Consider the following 9,685-nt stretch of genomic DNA (forward strand, 5'->3'; position numbering starts at 1 on the left):
CCAACCCCCTGCCCCAGCCCGGTGAAAGTGAGGGTAGGGAAGAGTGAGCAACGGAGGGAGTGGGGATGGAGCGAGCTGAGGGTGGGGCCTCAGAGAAGGGGCAGGGCCTTGGGGCTGGGGGTGAGGCAGGGGTGTTTGGTTTTGTGCGATTAGAAAGTTGGCAACCCTAAGTATGGCTGTTCTTGTACCGTGTCTCCGACAGTGACCAATACCAAATACTTCAGAGGAAATTGCAAGATATCCCATAATGAAATAACCTAGTTAGCTTGTGCCATGAAGCATGAGAATTTATGTCCCTTTTTTTATGTCCCTGTCTAATGTAACTGTGGATGTTTCAATTATACAGATGCTCCCCAACTTACGCAAGCGTTCGGTTCCGGAACGCCTTGCATCACTCGAATTTTGCGTACGTCGGAAACGTCTCTCCGACCATTACACACACACACACACACACACACACACACAAAAACCCTCCTATTTCTAGCTTACGGAACTTTTTCCGTAAACTCGGATTTGGGTACGTCGGGTTTACGTAACTCGGGGAGCGTCTGTACATAGAAACACTCCTGCTCAATGCTTCGCCCCAGTGATATTCGGTGGCAGTTAATTATGCATTGTGTAAAAAAGAAAAAGACATTTCTTTCAATCCGTTTTAAATCTGCTGCTTTTCCATTTCATTGACTGTGTTATTGTATTGCGAAAAGGGGTCAGTGGAGGAAGTCAAGCAACAAAGAAAAGTGATGTAGAATTTGATGGGAAGGATGCAAACATGCAGCCGCCAGAACCCAGCTCCAAGAATCATAGAATCAAAGAATGTCAGGGTTGAAGGGACCTCAGGAGGTCATCTAGTCCAACCCCCTGCTCAAAGCAGGACCAACCCCAACTAAATCAGGGGTCTCAAACTCAAAGGACCACGAAGGTCACATGAGGGCTAGTTCATTGGCCCGAGGGCTGCATCACTGACCCCCTGCTGCCCCTGGCCCTGCCCCCCTCCACCCCTTCCATGAGGCCCACCTCTTCCCACCCCTTCCCTGCCCCCATTCCAACCCTTTCCCTGAAGTCCCCACCCAACTCTGCCCCCTCCCTGGCCTCAGAGGGTTTATGAGGGGTGTGGTGGGGGCTCAGGGCAGGGGGTTGGGGTGTGGGGTGTAGCAGGGGGCTCAGGGCAGGGAGTTGGGGTGCAGGAGGGGTGTGGGATGTGGCAGGGGGCTGGGGTGCAGCAGGGGTTTGAGGTGCAGGCAGGGGGCTCAGAGCAGGGAGTTGGGGTGCAGAAGGGGTGTGGGATGCAGCAGGGGGCTCAGGGCAGGGGGTTGAGGTGCAGGCAGGGGGCTCAGGGCAGGGAGTTGGGGGTCGGGGTGCAGGAGGGCTTCGGCCTCCGGGGTAGCAGCGGTGCACACCGGGGCCAGGGCAGGCTGCCGGCCCCAGGCCCCGCTCTGCTCCGGGAAGTAGCTGGAACCATGTCCCTGCGGCCCCTGGGGGAGGGGGACGCAGGGCTCCGCGCGCTGCTTGCTGCGCCTCCAGGTACCTCCCCTGAAGCTCCCATTGGCCACAGTTCCCCGTTCCCGGCCAATGGGAGCTGCGGGGGCCGGGGGCAGTGCCTGGAACCAGGGCAACACACGGACAGAGCCCTTTGCTTCTCCCCCCTCCTCCCCGGCCACAGGGACGTGATGCCAGCCACTTCAGGGAGCGGCATGGGGCTCGAGGGGGGCAATCCTGTGGCTGTAGTTTGCCCACTCCGGCCTGAAGGTAGGCCGTGGGGGTGGGTGCGGGCCGCTTGGCGGGCCGCAGGAAATTGCCCCACGGGCTGCGTGTTTGCGACCCCTGAACTAAATCTTCCCAGCCAGGGCTTTGTCAAGCTGGGCCTTAAAAACCTCTAAGGATGCAGATTCCATCATCTCCGTAGGTAACCCATTCCAGTGCTTCACCACCCTCCTAGTGAAATAGTGTTTCCTAATATCCAACCCAAACCTCCCCCACTGCAACTTGAGACCATTGCTCCTTGTTCTGTCATCTGCCACCACTGAGAACAGCCGAGCTCCATCCTCTTTGGAACCCCCCACCCCCTTCAGGTAGTTGAAGGCTGCTATCAAATCCTCCCTCACTCTTCTCTTCTGCAGACTAAACAAGCCCAGCTCCTTAGCCTCTCCTCATAAGTCACGTGCCTCAACCCCCTGGTCATTTTCGTTGCCCTCTGCTGGACTCTCTCCAATTTGTCCACATCCTTTCCATAGTGGGGGGCTCAAAACTGGATGCAATACTCCAGATGTGGCCTCACCAGTGCCGAATAGAGGGGAATAATCACGTCTCTCGATCTGCTGGCAATGCCCCTACTAATGCAGCCCAATATGCCTTTAGCCTTGTTGACAACAAGGGCACACTGCTGACTCATATCCAGCTTCTTGTGCACTGAAATCCCCAGGTCCTTTTCTGCAGAACTGCCACTTAGCCAGTCAGTCCCCAGCCTGTATCAGTGCATGGGATTCTTCCATCCTAAGTGCAGGACTCTATTTGTCCTTGTTGAACCTCATCAGATTTCTTTTAGCCCAACTCTCCAATTTGTCTAGGTCACTCTGGACCCTGTCCCTACCCTCCAGAGTCGACATACTTCTCTGAGGAGACACAGGTAGGCAGATCACTAGCACTCAGGATGAGAAGGTTGATTGTTGGGGACTAACCAGTTCATTTCAATGGATTCTGGGTCTGAGCAAAGACTGCAAGTTAAAGCTCATGATTCTAAGAGGTTTTATAACTCAATTTCTCAGCCTAGCCCAGAACCCTCACCCGGGAATGATAATGTCAGAATGATCTGATTGCTGTGGCTGTCGGTTTAAAAAAAAAAAGTCCTTATGGACACCATCCACTGACTTTTATCTCTATGCTTCAGGGAAACGTTATAACTACTGCAATAAAGCTCCCCCAAATTACCTTCCTTCATTATCTCACCAGTCAGAAATGTGAAAACCCTTAATGAGATTTACTCTTTTTACATAAGCACCCTCTGCCTGCTCCCAGGGCCCCCTAGGGCATAGCGGCTGCCCTGTGAAAGCTTTTCTCCAGATGGTATATGTCTAAGAATTGCATTCTGGGAACTGCAAGAAAGGAAAGGATTCCATACACTTAGAACAACCAAGAGGGAAAAGGCTAGACCCTACCACTGCTCAGGCGCTACCTCCCAGGATTGGACTGAACCGGACTGTTGGAGATATACGCTGTCTGGTAGTGTATATGGCTTATTCGGTTTTTTTGCTGGAACCATGACTATTCCAAGATAGAATAACTTGTGAGCCTCCAGATCTAGAAACTGAACCTACAAACCATTGGAAAGCCGGGCTTACACACTGCCCAATGGGGCACAGCATCAGTCTCTAGGTGTGGTGCCTTGTGGGACGTCAGACCCTAAAATCACATGTATTTGTAGCCTATGCAAGCATGCCTAACCATGTAGAATGGGATCCTGGCCTATGACCCAGATCTCTGTTGCCATGTGCAATCTCAGCACATTGACTGTAGCAGCTCTGTAAGCAAAGCTGGGTGAAACACTTGAAACTAAACCAGAAACCACACCAACATCTTTTGGTTTTGTTACAAACTCAAATCCACAGAACAGATTGTATTGTACAAAACAAAGTCTTATTTACATATAGCCCAATACCATAAATTATAACCCTTTAACCAGCTACATCTAGCTAGGAAATAAGATTTTCCTCCTCCACACGGTCCTTTTAGCTGGCAGGGGAGAGATTTTTTACTTCACTATCATTTCTTTTTTAACTAACAGTGAGGTGCAATGCTTGTAGCTAGAAGCAGAATTCTTATTACCCACCGGAGGGCACTTTTTCAACCCAAGCAATAGTCGTTTTCCCTATAAATGAAAAGGCCAATCTACATAGAATACATTTCATTGTTGCCTTTAAAAATACCTTTTTTGTGCCCCAAGGTGCTGGACCTGTAGTATCTTTGGGTCTGCATTCATTCCCATTACTGTGCCTGTATTGCCACCCCCCCTGCTCAAAAATCAGAAGTCAGGGGCCCCCCAGAATCATGAGATTGGCGTTAAAATCATGAGATTTAAAGGGGAAAATTAATTCTGGGGTTTTCTTTCCCTTCTGGTCTTTGAGCTTTTAGAGTACACTTGGGTTGCATTTTCAAGGTTTTATCTGCAACCACGAGGGCTAGAAACTTACAGAGCTTCTCATGTATTCACCTGAATCCGGGAGCTGGGGGTTTTAGAAAAACACCAATATTGCAATACTCAAGATCAAATTGTGGGAGTTAGCATCACTAGTGTCAAGTCTGGCACACCATGCCAATAGGTAGGCAGGAGGGTGGGGTTAGGAAATGTACCTCTCTCGTCCTGGAGCTGGTTTGGTTCTGGGCATATTTAGAGCAGCCCTCTATTGACAGTCCTGGAGTTCTCAGTTTATCCACAGGACATGGCAGCCAGGCAAGCTCCCTCCATGCTGTCCCATCAGTTTGCCAGATACTAGCCTTGGAGGGATCACCTCCAGGAATGGGCGAGCAGTTGAGTTTCCATAGGCCATTCAGTCGTTGGCCTTTTTGCTGAGATTGCTAAGTACTGATTGTGATGGCGGCTTTTGTGATGTTGACACCTTCCCATTAAGAACTGGACTGAAAACCACCAATGCATTTCACTTTGGTCACTGAACAGACATCAGATGCTAACGACTTTCAGGCACTACCCACATGGTTTGGATTGTAACCAGTGACCTGGAGACTAACAGACTTAGATCCCTTCATCAATCCCATGAGCCATCCTTTCCCCTTCACTCTATTTGCACTTATTTCTCCCCATGCTTGTGTTGCTGCTATAATGCAGCCCAAGTGCAGGGAACCATTGCACCAAATTTAGAATATGTTTAGTCCCTCTGCCGAGAGGTAGCAGATGTTTAGAGCCTTGCAAGTTGGCTTTCCATTGGAGGTGAACTCACTGATGTGGTATCTGGGTATATTCTTGGTGCAACTTGTTTATTTTGCAGTAGAGACACCAGCCCTAGAACAGAGGTGGTCACAAAGAGCACACAAGTAATCCCCTCATTCAGGAATCTTAGCCAAAATACCAATGCCTGGCTCCCAGGAAGCAGTTCTGCCTCAACATTGATTCTAGTTAGAGAGTTTTAGGGAGACAGCAAATACTGTTGCTGCTTGCCACAGTTATCCCTCCAAAAAAGAAACATCTTCACAACACTAACAACCATATGATAATTTCTTGAAAGACTGAATATTGCTCCCATGCTAAGAAACAACCATGGAAGAGTATGTGTAACAGTGCCAGCTGGTGACCCCTGCCGTAACAATACATGGACATATTGAAAACTTAGTGTCTTTTTGCCCAGCTGTGCTGCACAAACATTCACCTTGAGCTGGAGTGTCTTGTTTTAAAGCCAATTGCTTGTACGATGCCATTTCCATTACCAAGGAGTCTGCCACTAATTTTTGGCACAGATACGCTACAAACCATTGAGCAGGTAGGAGGGCAAAACTATTCCAGGACCCATTACTCTTTAAACTAATTCAACTGTGTTTGGCAAGCCAGAGGTGCAATACATATTATGATCTAGATGTAAATCCACACAGAAGAAACGTAATGGATGGAATCAGAACTGCTCAAACAGTGTGTCATAGGCCCTATATTGCTAGCAGTAATGGAGATTTTTCTTTCGTTCAAGTAGCGGGAGCCTGAGTTTTTGGAGAAGGATGATCTGAATTCTAGCCTTGCTATTGCTGAAATGTCCCAAGCTGCCATGCGTGCAGCATAGTTATTGCCATGAAGACTTAGGTAGCCCATGGAACCTGGTATGTGGAGTACACAGTTATAGCCTATTCAAAACACAGTAGTGACATCAGATTTTTGCTGAACTTGGTCACGCTGCAATTTTTCCAGCTCTCTGCTTTTGCTGCACTGAGGCCAACCAGAAAAATTCTCTGCCTCCCTCCTCAGCTGTCCTTGCTGTCACTTCGCGACCACATCATCATCAGATCAGCTTCACCCTCAAGTTAAGATGGAGTGGAAGGAAGCACAGAAGCCATGTTTAAGCCTGTAGTAGATTTGCTGGGCGGGGCTTGCCCTGATGGCAAGTTCTCCGAGAGGCAAAGGCCACCCGTAATCAATGGCTAGATAGGCAGATTGTCCTTGTAAGACAGGACTGAGGACCTGATGGGACCACATGACAGAGGAAGGGCAGGCCCAAGAAGAGTTTACATGAGCTGCCACTGTGTATGGCGCATAGCCAACCTGGGCTAATGAGTTCTCCGCATTGACGTTTCCCAGAGTTTATTTGCCGCCATCTGGAAAACGCTTGCCCTTCCATTGGGAATTGTGATGATTCAGACAGGAGGGTGGATTATTAAAACTTCAGGAACACAAAACCCCCATCTGTTCAGCTTGGCAGGGTGGGGAGCACTGCCTTTTCACTCAGCCCAAGTGGAACAACTCCTTTAAAGCACCTCTCCGCGGCGGCTGGCAATTTGAATGCAATTAGCCGTATGTATTTCAGACCCGAGACAGACGGCTCCCGCATGGAGCCGTGAAAACCCTGGAAAATGGGCAGACAGCAGCTGAGGCCTTGACAGAGACGGAAATCGGGCCGTATGAAAGCTGGTGACAGTCCCCTGCTAAAATGCAGTGCTCAGCTGTAGCCTGTGAAACGGCACGGGAAATCTTAATCCTTCAGAGCCCCAAGGACAGAGACCTACCTCCTCACACAGGACCTGATTCAGCAGTCCATCCGTATTCTGCAAACCATATTCAGCATGTGCTTCACTTCAATGGGATTTAAGCACGCACTTTGAGTTAAGCCCATGTAACCCACATTAACCCTGCCTGGCTCTCTGTCTCCCTCTAGTGGCTAGCCCACCTGTAGAGGGCTCAAAGAACTTTACAAACATGCATGGATTTCTCTTCTACCGGGGCGGCTCCAGGCACCAGCGCACCAAGCGTGTGCCTGGGGCAGCAAGCCGCGGGGGGCGGCCTGCCGGTCGCTGTGTGGGTGGCAGTCAGGGAGCCTTCGGCCGCATGCCTGCAGGAGGTCCGCCAGTCCTGCGGCTTCGGCAGCAATTCGGCGGCGGGTACACCGAAGCCGCGGGACTGGTGGACCTCCCGCAGGCACGCCGCCGAAAGCTGCCTGACTGCTGTGCTTGGGGCGGCAAAATACATAGCGCCGCCCCTGCCTCAAAACACCCCTGTGAGGTAGGCATTAACCCCGTCTGATGGGAGGGAGACCCAAGGCACAGATGGGTTAAATCCCTTGCCCAGGGAGTCAGGGCAGAGCTAGGAATGGCGCTCCAGGCCTGTGCTTTGTCTGCAAAACTTTACGCTCTGAGTGCTGTGCATGACACTACTTGGCCTCAGCGCCTCATACTTCCCTCTTCCCCCGCAAAGCATTGCTATCCCCCCAGCCAAAGAAAGGGCAGGTGGCATTGCCACCTCCAATGCAGTTCCAACCCTCCCCCCAACAACGGTGTATTAAACTGACTAAACGTACACCGTGGTCTTTACAAAAGTAGAACAGAAGTTGTTCTATTTCTGTAGCCTTTTTCATCTCCAAGAACCTCTCAGCATTTTGCAAACGGGTATGTGCTTGTCGATAAGCAAAAAGAGGGAACGCCCTGAAATGCAGCCACCCTGAGGTGGGGCAATCGCAGTTCAACTGCATGTAGCCATTTAGGCCCAGGTGTGGTTTGAATATAGGTATGAATTGAAATTGCAAGGGGGACTTTAGGTATGTAGAATGCAATGACCAGGTTAGAATCTGAGCAGAGCATTGGAGTTGACACCCCTACACTTATGAAAAGTGGGGGATCGGTGAGAGAGATGGAGGAGGGGCACTGGTACATAGTTCTGGGTTCTCTGCCACATAGGACACAGGCCCTTGCTTATTTAAATTAAGACTCTGCCTAGAGATGGCTTTGACAGATGATTCTGGGTGGCAGTTATCCCCACACATCACCTGGTGGGGGCTGGTTACTTGATCTGCTTTGGAACGTAGACTATTTAAAACTTGCATGCAATACTTCTCCCTCAACTGCTCCAGATTCCTATCCAGCTGTGTGCTTTTATGGCCCCTTCAAGACCACAACCCAGCCGCTAACCCTCCTGACACTGATACCTTTGTGAGATAGAAAAGTATCCCCCTTTTTTTAGGCCTGAGACAAAGGGACCTTTTTACACTTGGCCATAGGGAGGCTATGGCAGGACCAGGAATCTAACCCAGAACTCCGGCAGGCTAGCTCAGTGCCTTAATCACAAGCCCATTGTTTCACCCCCTCCTGCTCTTTCACCCGACCTCCCTCTCCCCACAGCCATCACCAAACATGTCAGATCCAGCATCTCCTGTGCTCCAGACAAGACCTTTTCTGACCCAGCTGGACTCAAGTGTCCCCAGAGCCCATGATATGCACCCCCAGCCTTCCGCTTCTCATTCATTGCGCTAATCTGGCCACTCAATATGCAGCACTTGATTCCCTCCCCCACCAACCTTTCAAGTGCTTTGATTGGGAGCCCTGTGCTGCATGTTGAAGAGAAAAGCTGGCTGATAACAGCTGATAAAATGATCACTGACGGCTGCTCAATCCACTGGAGGAGAGATGAATAATCAGAACTGTGCTGTTTACTGCATTAAGCTGTGGAGTTTAAACTTCTGCCGACGCCTTTGATGGCGTCGGGCGCAGGATTAAGCAGTAATTATGCATATCTAAATAATCTTCAAACATCTCCCACTGGCTGCGCTTTATTAACATCGCAGCGTGCTTCAATTTCAATATAAGACTGATTGCCACTCACTTGGCCCCCACAGCCAGAGACTCTGGAAGGGGTAGCGGGATTCCACTCATTGCGTTTTTGCACATGCGTGGCATTAAGTGAGAGGCGCTTGCTGAATGGAGCTCCAGCCTCTGTGTTTGGGCCCTGCCACCTTGCTACTCAGCCAATTCAAATTCCCTGCAGTCCTCGTTTGCCAGAGCTGGTTGAGGGCAGGTGGGGCAAAGTGGGTCAGTCGTTCCACGTACTCTGCATTCGTTCCTGAGGCATAGCAGCGCTCCTAGGTCAGTTGCTTGGTCAAAATTTCTGCCATTGTCTCTGCATCAAAGCAACAAGTCTGCTGTTTGGACACGCCAGCTGAGAGGGCCGAATGGCTGATAACAGGTTATGAAGCCTGCTCCCCTCTAGGAAATTGCTCCAAATCTGGCCCAGGTTGTTACCACCACATAGCCGAAATGAACTCTCTCTCTCTCCAGCTCCTAATGGACAGGTGGTTAGAGTGATAGGGCCCAATTCTGCAAGGCTTACCTGAGTAATCCCATTGGCTGCAATGGGATCATGTGTTGAGTGCCCATCGTACCCATTGGATTCACAGCTGGATAGCACCATTCACTGAAGGAAACAGAGCTTAGCTGCCTTCCTGGAAGTACTGGGGTCTGCAGAGGCTCCTCTCTATGGTCTTGGGTCTGTGCTGGGATAGGGGATGGAGACTGGGTGAGCTGGTGAGGATGACCACTGTCCCACCTCCTGCCTTACAGGTAGGTATCAGGATATAAAGATCATCCAGTCCCCAATTTTGTGCAGAGTGTGCTGGGAAGGGACTTCTAGTGGCTACCACACCCTGCTTGCCCATTCGAGGGCAGGGGCAATCTGGCCCTATGCAGAGATGGAGGTGATCCCCTAGGGATG

Source organism: Trachemys scripta, chromosome 1 (genome assembly GCF_013100865.1).
Source record: "Trachemys scripta elegans isolate TJP31775 chromosome 1, CAS_Tse_1.0, whole genome shotgun sequence".
Lineage (NCBI taxonomy): Eukaryota > Metazoa > Chordata > Testudines > Emydidae > Trachemys > Trachemys scripta.